Source organism: Podarcis tiliguerta (genome assembly GCF_965153285.1).
Source record: "Podarcis tiliguerta genome assembly, chromosome: 11".
Lineage (NCBI taxonomy): Eukaryota > Metazoa > Chordata > Lepidosauria > Squamata > Lacertidae > Podarcis > Podarcis tiliguerta.
Genome location: NC_139544.1, coordinates 49084664 through 49096934, shown reverse-complemented (window position 1 = coordinate 49096934; position 12271 = coordinate 49084664).

Here is a 12271-nt window from a genome sequence, read left to right as displayed (position 1 = left end):
GTTTCCAAACATAAGCATTTTTAGTTTGCATGATTGTGCGGCTGTTGTTGTGGTTTACACAAAAGAAATGAATCCACGCCATGCTGTGTAACATGAGTCTCCAGTTCTTTTTAAAAGTCTGCAAATGGTGCCATCAGTTTTCAACTCCATCCACATTAAGGACCTAAGGCCCATCTGCACTATACATTTAAAGCAGTTTTATATCACTTTAAGCAGCCATGGCTTCCCCCAAAGAACCCCCAAGGAGTTACCCTGGGAAGAGAGAACGACTGTTAAATCACTCTGAGAATTGTAGCTTGGTGAGGGGAACAGGGGTCTCCTAACAACTCTCAGCACCCTTAATAACAAACTGCAGCTCTCAGGAGTCTTTGGGGCAAGCCATTATAGCGGTACCTCGGTGTACAAACTTAATCTGTTCCAGAAGTCCGTTCTTTTTTTCTTTTTTTTAATAATATTTATTAAATGTTTTATAGTTATAAAAAGAAAAAAGGTAGAGAGAAACAATACACAAATTCAACAAACAATACATCAAAAATAAAAAGATACAATACAACAATACAACAAAAAAGAACAAAAACATTTAAACACACATCCAAGTTTCATATCTATATCTTTCATTTGCTTGTTTCCTCGACTTCCTCGCACCTCCCTTTTTTGTATTCTAGTTCAAATTAGCTGGTTCAACAAATCCTTTCCCTCTTCTTCAATTTTTGTTCTATAATTTATCCTAACACAATTTAACTTTAATTTTTCCACTTTAGCGCATTAATAATTAATATTCATATAGTTCTTAATAAAACTTCTGCTAAAACCATATAACTTCATTCCAATATTCTTCTAACATTCATTAATTTTGCAATATTTCTGTAAATATGCTTTACATTTTTTCCAATCTTCCTCCATCGACTCTTCTCCCTGGTCTCGGATTCTGCCAGTCATTTCCGCCATTTCCATATACTCCATCAGCTTCATCTGCCATTCTTCCCGAGTGGGTAGCTCTTGTGTCTTCCAATACTTTGCGATGAGTATTCTTGCTGCTCGGAAGTCCGTTCTTAAACCGAAACTGTTCTTAAACCGAGGCCACTTTCCCTAATGAGGCCTCCTGCCGCCGGTGCCTTTCCACTGTTCAGATTCCATTCTTAGACTGAGGTAAAGTTCGCAAATCGGGACACTACTTCCGGTTTTGCGGAGTTCGTAAACCAAATCGTTTGTTAACAGGACTGTTCTTAAACCGAGGTACCACTGTATTGTTCAAAGTGATATACTGCTTTACATTTATAGTGCAGATGGGGCCTTAAACTACTACCCTTATTTCCATTCTATTGTCTTTAGCTGTCTCTGAACTGATTTCTTCCAGACTTTTGCATCAGAAGACAACAGATTAAATATTAACCCTTGGAGGAGGAAATGTAAATGGAGTGGATCCAGGCTTAGTCATGCTTAGAGCAGGCTGATTCAAACTAACAAGACTCAGGGTGGCTGAGCTGACTTCCACGAGACCATGGTATGTATGACTAAGCCTAGGTCCAGCCCTATGGCTGCTATCCAAAGGAGGGGCAATGCATGGGAGAAAGCAAGATGCATGACTGCAATTTGGATTGTTTTCACTATTGTGTGGTAACTGTTGGGATATTCCATTAAGGAACAGGCATGATTGTTGTGTGTCACATGTCTGTTTACACTCCAGCACAGCTTGCTGGGAACTTCCGTTTGTGTATAGCTTTTGCTTTAGCCATCTTGCTTTGGACACGAAGGAGATCAGACATGTTTCCTTTTGTCCTGATGTACGCTGAATAAACTGCTTGTAAATATGCTCACACAGCCTCTCCTGCTACTTCTGTTGCGCAGTGTTTACTCTGCTGAGTAGCATGCCCTACCTTCTGAAGCTCGGGTCGCAGATTCATGCTGCACCAAGAACTGGGGTTTGCCCGGCACACCGGCCAGCGGTCTGGAGCCAGCTGGGGGCCTGCCGATTGCCCCCGTTTCCTTGGTTGCATGCCAACAGTAACCAGCTACCAAGGAGGACAGGGATCGTGCACCTTGAATAGTTAATATCATTATAGTCCCATCTTTCTTCCACCCAGTTATTCAAGGCAACAAACAGGTGGCCTGATCAGCTTCAAACCTTCAGCAGAGTGGCTGCATCTTGTGCTTTCAGGCCATGCTGGGAAAGAGGACCCAAAGAATCCTAGGAACTATAGTATGTTGAAAATGCTGGGAATTGTAGCTCCATGATGGGTAGCTACTATTCCTTCAGGATTTGCGGGTGGGGGAAAAGCCATGTGCTTTAAATATACTTAACACACGCTACTAAAGATTGCCTGTGAATGGAAGTGCAAACCTACATCCAGGGCTGATGTAAACTGCCTATTAAATTGCAGAGAGTTGGGTGGGGAGACCTCAGCCAGCTCTGGGGAAGAGAGGTTGGCATCCTGTCTCCTGTACTGTAGCATACAGTTATCCACATTTGGTCTGTTAGTTGGTTTAAGCTGGACAATCCATGGCACCATCCACATAGTGTCTATGTGGTACCTCTGGTATCAGAGGTAGTAAGCCTCTTTCTGGCAGTTGTTGGGATTCATGTTTACAAGAGTGCAACTTTGCTTGGGGGCTTCTCACAGGCAACTTGACTGGTCACTGCGATAACAGATTGCTGGGCTTTGGTCTGATCCACCAGGCTCTTCTTATTGGGTGAGAAGCTATCATGCTGTTGGCACTCCTGGGTAGCAGTAGGAAAAATGTGGTTAGTGCACATATTTTTCCAATAATGCAGAAAGGCTCCATCTCCTGGACCACATTAGCTAATTATCTCTCAAGTCTCTGGCTCAAATCTGATGCGGTCCTTGGCTGTTATCTTTAATGGATCTGACCATTGTAGTTTATGTTCTTATTTCACTTTAAAAACATATTATTCTATGAAAATGAATCTGCAACTTGTTTTGTGGCATGTGCTCACTTTCGGTGCTGAAAAAGTTAACTGGCATATCATATTGCAGTAGCTGTCAGATGGACATTGTGATTAATTGCTTGCTAATGGTCACTTGAGATTTCTGCTATGAGGCTTAATGGTTACTGGAGAGGACACACCCCATGTTGCTTGGAAAGACAATAGAGAAATAGCTGGGGGGGGGGTTGTAATTAAGTCTGCAAATGAGAATAGCTGTTCATGAGTAGCCCAAATACTAATCAGCTAAGATGGGCTGCATGCAGGGCTGATAAGAGGCTTGGAAATCCCTAGGCTCCACATGATAAGCCACAGAGGAAGGCAAGGTAAGGAGATGCAGAAGAGGATGGCTGAGTTATTTCTCCTCTGCCAAACTAGGCTGACAGGAAGACAGAGAAGGGAGGTCAGTCTGCTCCTAAAGGAAGCAAGGAGCAACTGCCCAAGACTTATGTGATATATATATCAGGGGCAGTGGTTTCCCCCCCAGATGTTGTTGACTCCAACTCCCATTAGCCCCAGCTAGCACGGCCCATGGTCAGGGATGATGGGAGTTGTATTCCACAACATCTGGAGGTCAGCATGTTAGCTATCCCTGATTAAGTGTGTGTGTGTGTGTATGTCATTAAAGAAAAACTAAATAAGAATCTGCCATCCTCAGAACCTCTCACTTATCATAGAAGTGGATAAGAGAGCGATATCCTGTTGCATAGGCCCCAACTCTCTAAGGATAGCACTGCAACTTGATTTCCTTTAGAGCAGCCTTTCTCAAGCTGTGGGTCCCCAGATGGTGTTGAACTACAACTCCCATCACCCCTAGCAAGCAAGGCCGGAGCTCAGGGATGATGAGAGTTGTAGTTCAACAACATCTGGGGACCCACAGCTTGAGAACCACTGCTTTAGAGGAAAGAGCACTAGGGATGGTGCTGGTGGTGATGATAATATATTTATACCCTGCCCCCCTGTCTAGGTTTCCCCAGCCACTCTGGGCGGCTCCCAACAGAATTTTAAAAACATGATAAAAAATCAAGCATTAAAAACTTCCCTAAACAGGGCTGCCTTCAGATGTCTTCTAAAAGTCAGATAGTTGTTTATTTCCTTGACATCTGATGGGGCGGGGGGGGGGCGTTCCACAGCATGGGCACCACTACTGAGAAGGCCCTGGTTCCTTGTATAACCTCACTTCTTGCAGATAGCTCACTCTAGATCAAGACTTTGCTGGTGCTCTAGGTGGGGCAGCTATAAAGCAACTCCACTGATGCCTGGCTGTTGCTGGTACAACACTTCCTCCTGTCCATTTCTCTGACTTGAAATGTCTGGTTTCTTTAACTTCCCTGGACAGCTCCCAGGCTATCTCAGCATCCTTGGTCTGAAAGAACACCCCCCACACTGCTGGACAGCTCCACTGTCTGAGCAGTAGAAAGGGGACCAGAGCCCCTCAGTTCCCGTTCTGTGGGAAATGAGACATTTTTAAAAAGCTTTGTGCATTTGTCATATAAACAAGTTGCACATGCATATTTATAATAATGTGGGTAGATTCTTTTAAAATGTTATTGTGGAACATAAGGAACAAGAACAGGGCATTTTTTAAAAATTCTATCCTTAATCATTCCCAGTTCCTCACCACTGCTGCAAAACTATGAGATAATACTGTGATTTCTTTATTTTTGCTTTGTCAAAATCTCCCTTTCCCCCACATATCACTCCAAGGCTGGAGCTGCTTCTATGAAGGAGTATTGACTTTTTGCAAAAGGGAGTGGCGGGCAAGTGATGCCTTCTCGTCTCAGATCCAACACCGTTGTTTTAATGCCGAGCTTGAACGGATTATTTTTTATTATTTTTTTGTATGAGTTGCTTTTGGCAACAGCTGGCATCATTATTTGCTGGGCTCAGGCTCCGCCACTGCAATTCAAATGATATCGTTTCACTGACAGAGCATATGCTCCTGCTTTTTATTAATCTGCAAGCATTAGCTATGCATGCGTATACTCTGTAATTAACAAGCAGCCCTTTCCGTGGTATGAAGCATTTTTTAACAAAACAAAACCCTGCGACAAGCAACTTTCTATTGAAGGAAGTGTAGCAGATCCTTTTCAACATGAATGTATGCAATGGCAGCTCATTATGATATTGTTACAAAAGAGAGAGAGAGAGGGTGACTCAGCTCACTTCCCATACAGTAGGACATTCCGGGAATGGCATCTTTACAAGGTATATTTCCTTGTAATAAGAAAACACTGAAAACCTACCATCTTTTTTTTATAATATCTGGTTACTTACAGACCTACAAATAGAGTGTATTGGAAGCAAGCTGAATCATAAACCAAGCCATACTGCTACCCCCAAAGTCACTGCACCCAAGGGCATTTTTGCCTGCAACCAACTACTACAAATTTGCAGCTTGCTCTGCCTGAATTCAAATCAGCAACAGTTATTGTGCGGTTCCTACTGGGGCATTCCAAAGGCTGGGCAGAAATTTCCAGCCATTAAGGGCCATTAATATCTTATTGTTTACCATCCACTGCTCTCAGTGATTCATCTTGTTCATGGAAACATTGAGTTTAGCACTTTAGGAGTGAATCGCTAATAAAACAAAATACAGAGAAGCCCTGGAAGCTTGGGAGTGAGTGGGAATCTGAAATCTGCTTGCTGCTGTGCATCTGTAGAGGAAGACAATAAGGTTAAGGATGAGCAGTTGCTTTGCATACTTAAGTGTTCTGCACCAAATCCAGTGATTGCACTCGGCTTGCATAGAAAATATACACAAAGCCTAGAGCAGGGGTCAGCAACCTTTTTCAGCCACGGGCCGGTCCATCGTCCTTCAGAGCATGTGGTGGGCCGGACTATATTTTGAAAAATAATAATGAATGAATTCCTATGCCCCATAAATAACTCAGAGTTGCATTTTAAATAAAAGCACACATTCTACTCGTGTGAAAACACCAGGCAAGCCCCACAAATAACCCAGAGATGCATTTTAAATAAAAGGACTCATTCTACTCATGTAAAAACACGCTGATTCCCGGACCATCCACAGGGCAGATTGAGAAGGCAATTGGGCTGGATCCAACCCACGGGCCTTAGGTTGCCTACCCCTGGCCTAGAGAATACCTTTTAGAGTTTCTTTCATACACTGAGATACTCAGATCTCTAAAGCTGAGATTTTTTTTGGTGTGAGAGTCACCCCGCACCTGTTGCCATCATTCTTCAGGGGATGAAACCCTGAGTCAGAAGAAAAATTGTATACAGTGGTACCTCGGGTTACAGACGCTTCAAGTTACAGACTCCACTAACCCAGAAATAGTATCTCGGGTTAATAACTTTGCTTCAGGATGAGAACAGAAATCACGTGGCGGCAGCGAGAGGCCCCATTAGCTAAAGTGGTGCTTCAGGTTAAGAACAGTTTCAGGTTAAGAACGGACCTCCAGAATGAATTAAGGTCTTAACCCGAGGTACCACTGTACTCCAGAATCATGTCCGCACATTAAGTCCATGGTACAAATGCCCCTCCAGCCTGAGGATGTGATTTTGCCACCCTCCAGCACAGAGGACACCAGTGCAATTAGACACCCCACGACTGCCATGGATTAGGTGGAGTAAAAAGTCTGCTACAGCAGGCTGTGTACCTTTAATTAAAGAGCAAGATTAGCGCAGAAATGCAATTCACTTTGCATTTAAAGGCAAGTCTACCTATTGCTATCGGCCACAGGAAGATGATCTGGACTACTTTCCCTTAGCTAAGTCCAGGGGGCCAAGCTCTTTTGCCCTCCCCTCAATGTTCCTTACCATCAGGGGCAGAGGAGTCCAAGTACAGCGGTCAACACAGCTTCAGTGGCCTCTTCCTCTTCCTGCTGCTGTTGCCATGAAAGGAGGCTGAGCAAGAGAGGAGAGGAGCCACTGGCCACCACGGTCTGTTCTGGCCCATTCTCCTCCCAAAATGTGATGCAATGCCGTGCATTGTGCGTGTGGCATCACAAACGTGACATCAGCCCCTTCAATCTTTGGCGCAAGCAGCCACTTCTAGCCAAGTCAACGGTGCATGCAAAGGGCTCTCTTGTCACCCTACTTCTGCTTGAGAGAACAGATTCTGGCAAAATTCACTCCTTATGCACCTCAGGTGCAACACAAACACACACACATGGCCTGTGGGGCACAGCTGAGGAGCTCTTTACCTGTGACAACTCAGGAGAAATTGAGGAATTAGGAAGCCTAACTATCAGGGACGTGGGTGGCACTGAGGGTTAAACCACAGAGCCTAGGGCTTGCCGATCAGAAGGTCAGCAGTTTGAATCCCCGTGACGGGGTCAGCTCCCGTTGTTCGGTCCCTACTCCTGCCAACCTAGCAGTTCGAAAGCACATCAAAGTGCAAGTAGATAAATAGGTACTGCTCCAGTGAGAAGGTAAACGGCGTTTTCATGCACTGCTCTGGTTCGCCAGAAGGGGCTTAGTCATGCTGGCCCTTTACCCTTTACCTTTAACTTCCAGATTTCATAGAATTGCAGAGTTGAGGACCATGTGGTCCAACACTCTACAATGCAGGAATATGCAGCTGTCCCTTACGGGGATCAAACCTGCAACCTTGGCATTATCAGCACCATGCTCTAATCAACTGAGCTATCCAGGGGATATGTTGGATGTTGCAAGAGATGTGTCCTACCAAGTAGGAGCCGGTCAGGAGTTATACAGAACAGGCATTTTAAATTAAAGAAGCCCGTTTAACACCCCTATGCCCTCTGGTTGACTTGAGGCGCTTGCTGTTTCCTCACTGAGTTAAAGCCTCCTACCTGCTTTCTGAACTCTCTCGCTGATGTAAGGCATGTTCACATCATGTTACATTCAATGAGTGAACCATCTGTGTTACATAAATAGTTGAGCTATATGCTCATCCAGTTATTCACGTGTAACATTCAATGATCGTACCAGCTGTGTAGCTGTGTCTATAATAGCTAAGCTGGTAAAATCAAGCAGTGTACAGCTTTTCACAAGCACCCTTCTATACATGTAGAGACAGCTTATAGCTGTAAGACCAGTTGAGAAGGTGGTGGAAGTTTGCTTGTGACCCTGAACCTTCAGGTACTTGTCCATCTTCCAGAAGCTGCTATGGTCAGTCAGAATCTTCTCTGCAACTGCCTCCAAGCTGCCATTTCACTCTTTCTCTCTTTCTCTCCAGCAAAATTCAAGATTACAAAAAGCAATTCTTTTAGCCATTCCCCAGGTAGGTAAAATATGACACAAAGTCCAGGGCCATGAAATAGCCACTAGCCGTTAAAAGGCCATTTATCAGAACTCCTTTGCCCACTACCAAGTGTCAGGTTCTTGAAAATCCAAAAAGAGCAAAAGCAAATGCTATTTTGCAAAAGTGAAGCACATATTTATGGGTTTACAAAAAAAAGGAGTATGTAGACAAATAACAGAACATCACAGTTAATTTTTTATTGCCTGGGGTTGCTTTGTATTATGTCATTTTCACCAGATGAGATGTTGAATTGGAGCAGATAAAATATTCTCATGAAGGCCTTTTTTAAAAATAAAACACACACACAACAAATCCAATCAATATAGCCCCTTGATTTCTGAATGCAATGGATTTGATTAATCAAATATGTGACTCATATTTTCTTTTGGTTCCAAACTTATGTTTCCTGAAAATAAGGGAAGAGAATAGGGAATAAAGCACCAGTTAGGTGGTAAACAGCAGGGGGCTGCAAAGCCTATTAAGAATGAAGTGAGCTAACTCAGCACTGGCTTTAGAGTTGTGTGATCACTTCTCCCACACAGGGCACCAAGCTGAGGGGGCACACCGTCATCATCATCATCATCATCATCATCACCATCCTATATTTATTCAGGTACCTACTGAGAAGATCCATTTAAAAAGCAACTGTACCAAAAGGAATTATTGTGAAAATAAGGGGGAGGGGATTTTGTCCTCACTCAGAGTGCTATATTACCAAAGCCCCCCACCTCCTTGCTAACTGGGCATCTTTTATACAAAAAATTCTGCCAACTATGAAGCAGAGACATTGGCTAGATGAATAAGTCTGGGCCAAAGTTGAAAGAAGTGGATCCCACTGTAAGCTGCACCTTTAGCCTGAAGCAACTGCCACACAAGTGTGTGTGTGTGTTGTGTGAATGTGTGATATTGTGTGTGTATGTGAGAGAGAACAAACCCATTTCAGCTCCTGGGCTCCTGTTTTTTTAATAAAGAATCTTGCATAAATCAATGCACAGCGCGAGACTTTTGCCTCCAGCTGTGAATCAAATGTATGTGGGTTGATGAAAGAGCCTTCATTATGCAGGGGTGATAAATACATCACCTTCCCTCCCTCTCCCACCCGTCAGAGTCGGATGGGAAGACAAAAGGTGGATTGGCATAATGGGAACTTGGAAGCATCAGTGTAGCAGGAGGCTTAGAAATGCGAGCACATGTCTCTGGCTGGCAGGAACCGCGTGTTTCTCTTTAAGGGCATCAGCTGTGAAACGGCAATCAGTTAGTCTGGGGAAGCGGGTCGTGACTGGGGTAGGGAAGAGCCTCTATTATCCTCTCTTGTGTATCCCTGGCTCTTCAGTCATTAGTTTGCCATTTCGTGCAGGGCCCTTTCCCATATATAGCTGTGGAAAAATCTCTCTTGCGGGAGCTACAGGGGGTGGGAGGCTTATGTCTCCATCAAGAGCAATGGCCTGCCCGTACTTTGATTTATGGCCTTTTCCATCACAATTTGTCTGCAGTACCTTTAAAGACCAATCTACTGGCATTCGTAGGGGTTTATTTATTTTATGCTTCTTTGGGCTTTTGGGGATGGGCTAAGAAGGCACAGCTTCGTCAAGGTCTGTGCACCAGACGTTCTATAACCGGCTGATGCAAACAGGAATGCTAGCCATCTTGCAAAACAACAACAGCAGCCCTGTTCTACATACATTTCATCCTAACTCAAAGAGCTTCTAGGACGAGGCCTGCCAGTGTTAAGGATAATAATTTTAATTTCCTGAAATGTTGCTTATGTTGCATTGGTGTGTATTTATTTTTTTTATTTTTTGCATGGGGTTCTTCCTTTGGCAACAGCTCTCTTATGTGATTGACTGGCTGTGAGTCACATGAGAAAGGCATTCCATTCTGTTGTGACTGTTATTCAAGTAACTGTCGTTTTTAACTGTTTTCTGTTCTCCTTTCTCTCTGTGTGTGTGTGGGGGGGAGAATGGCAGCTGAGTTTGGCTTCTCTGGATGCTGCTGAGGGCAATGTGGTGTCGCTGTGCTCTGTCTGGGTTGAAGCAGACAGAGGAAGATCCCTAAATGTTAACGGGGAGGAGAAACCCGTGCTCTCTATAAGGAATGAAGTAAATAAGCATGAGGTTGTAGATATGTTCTTCTCAGTTATATGAAAGTAAAGTTCTTTTGAATATGAAGAGTCTGGACATTTCATAGTATACCGACCAGTCAAGATCAACCAAGACTGGAACCAGCAGCCTAGTCAATGTCCTCCTTTGGGGTTAGCCACTCGAAGCTAGAAAGAGCCAGTCCTGTGGCGACAGAGTAAGATGCCGTTTGTGCCATAACTAGGGCTTCTTGCTGCGCACGACAAGATGGCGCCCTCTACCCATTCCATGCACTGAGGCTGAACCTTATTTCCACACTACCAATGTGATGGTGTCCTCCGCTGTATCTAGGATCAAACCTGCCGAAAGGCATGTGAATCTCTGTAAAAGCCAAGTAAATTAGTAGTGGTGTGTATTTGACCACATCTATAAGCACTATTATGGCACATTAACAGCCATGGCCTCTCCCAAAGCGCTCTGGGAGCTGTAGTTTGTTAAAGACACTGAGAATTGTTAGCAGGCCCCTATTCCCCACACTGAACTACAGTTCCTAGAGTGGTTTAAAAACAGTTCCTCTTCCCCAGGAACTCTGGGAAATGTAGCTCTGCGAGGGGATTGAGGGCCTCTTAACAACTTTCTTTTTTAAAAAAATAATTTTTTATTAGCAGGCCAATCACATCACATTATTCAAATCACATTAGTTCCAAATTATACAGCCAAATTTTACATTTTGTTGAGGGTACCCATACATCAAGCTCCGCACGAGTCCAAAATTCTGGATAATTCCAGGCATCACTTATTTTACTGCTTTAATTAGACAGTTCCATCCAGTTCGATTCGGATAGTCCTTTATTACTTTCTTTCTCTTCTTGTTGTTATCATATATTCCTTTCTTTGCGATCTCTGATGATTTTCACAAGTAGGTTGAAAACTGGCGTCATTTTTAAAAAATATTTTTTTATTAAAATAATTTTTAAGAGGGCCTCTTAACAACTTTCAACACCTTTAACAAACTATAACTCCCAAGCTTCTTTGGAGGAAGCCGTAAGCGGAATGATAGGGCTTTAAATGCATGGTGCGAATGCCCTTGGTGACATATACAAGGGGTCAGAAAGTTCAAATGGAAAAAGCATAACGTTTTGAGTCCAAACCAGCAAATTCAGGACAAATCTCCTGAAGAGCTGTATATCATCCAGGCTGTCTGACCTTTGTGCAGATTACCCCACCCCCACCCCCTTCAGTGATGTTATTCAAAGACGGAGTGCTTTTCCCCAAAGCTTTGTACTTCCTTCTGTTAGATCGTTTTAGATCAACATCTAAATTGAGCAACATTCTAGCGTGGTGCATTCCCGGGTAATTAGTGTTGTTGTACACCTTGCCACAGCGCGGGAGGGAGCACCCACACCACCCACCTTTCTGAAGGCTGAGGATACTGTACCTTTGTTATGTAAACAAGGATGTAAAATGTTCCAGCTTCTCTGCTCTAGAGATCCTGCATGTTGAGCTTTCGGTTTCCTTGGAATAGTCTGTTTTCAGCCTTATATTTTGTAAGAACTGCGTAGCTGAAGTTCAGAGAGCTCTCTTTTCTTGTTGTTGGGGAAGATAGCTGAAATGGCGTATTGTACACAAATGATGTTCCTTCGATTTATTAATGGGTCAAGGAAATGGTCATTTTTCATTATGAGGAAGTCCCTTGTAATGATACTGTTTGAATGAAGCAATCTGGTGGATGCATGTTTTCCTGTTTCTGTTGAAATACAGGCTTCCCAAAGTGACATCATTGCTGGCTGCTGGTCACAACTTTTTGCCACAGCACAACTAAATATCCAGGGTCTCCTGAGTAAGGAGCAGGGAAGAGAAAATCTCCCAGGGTGCGAGGAGGAGCGAAGAAAGGGAAGCTCCCAGGCGAGATTTGGGAGGGTTCACCTTTCTCTGTGTGGGACAAGCTACGATTTATCTGTGAAAGAGGACTTTGTATTCTTTTCTCTCTCTTTTTGTATGTTTTTGTTTAGTTCT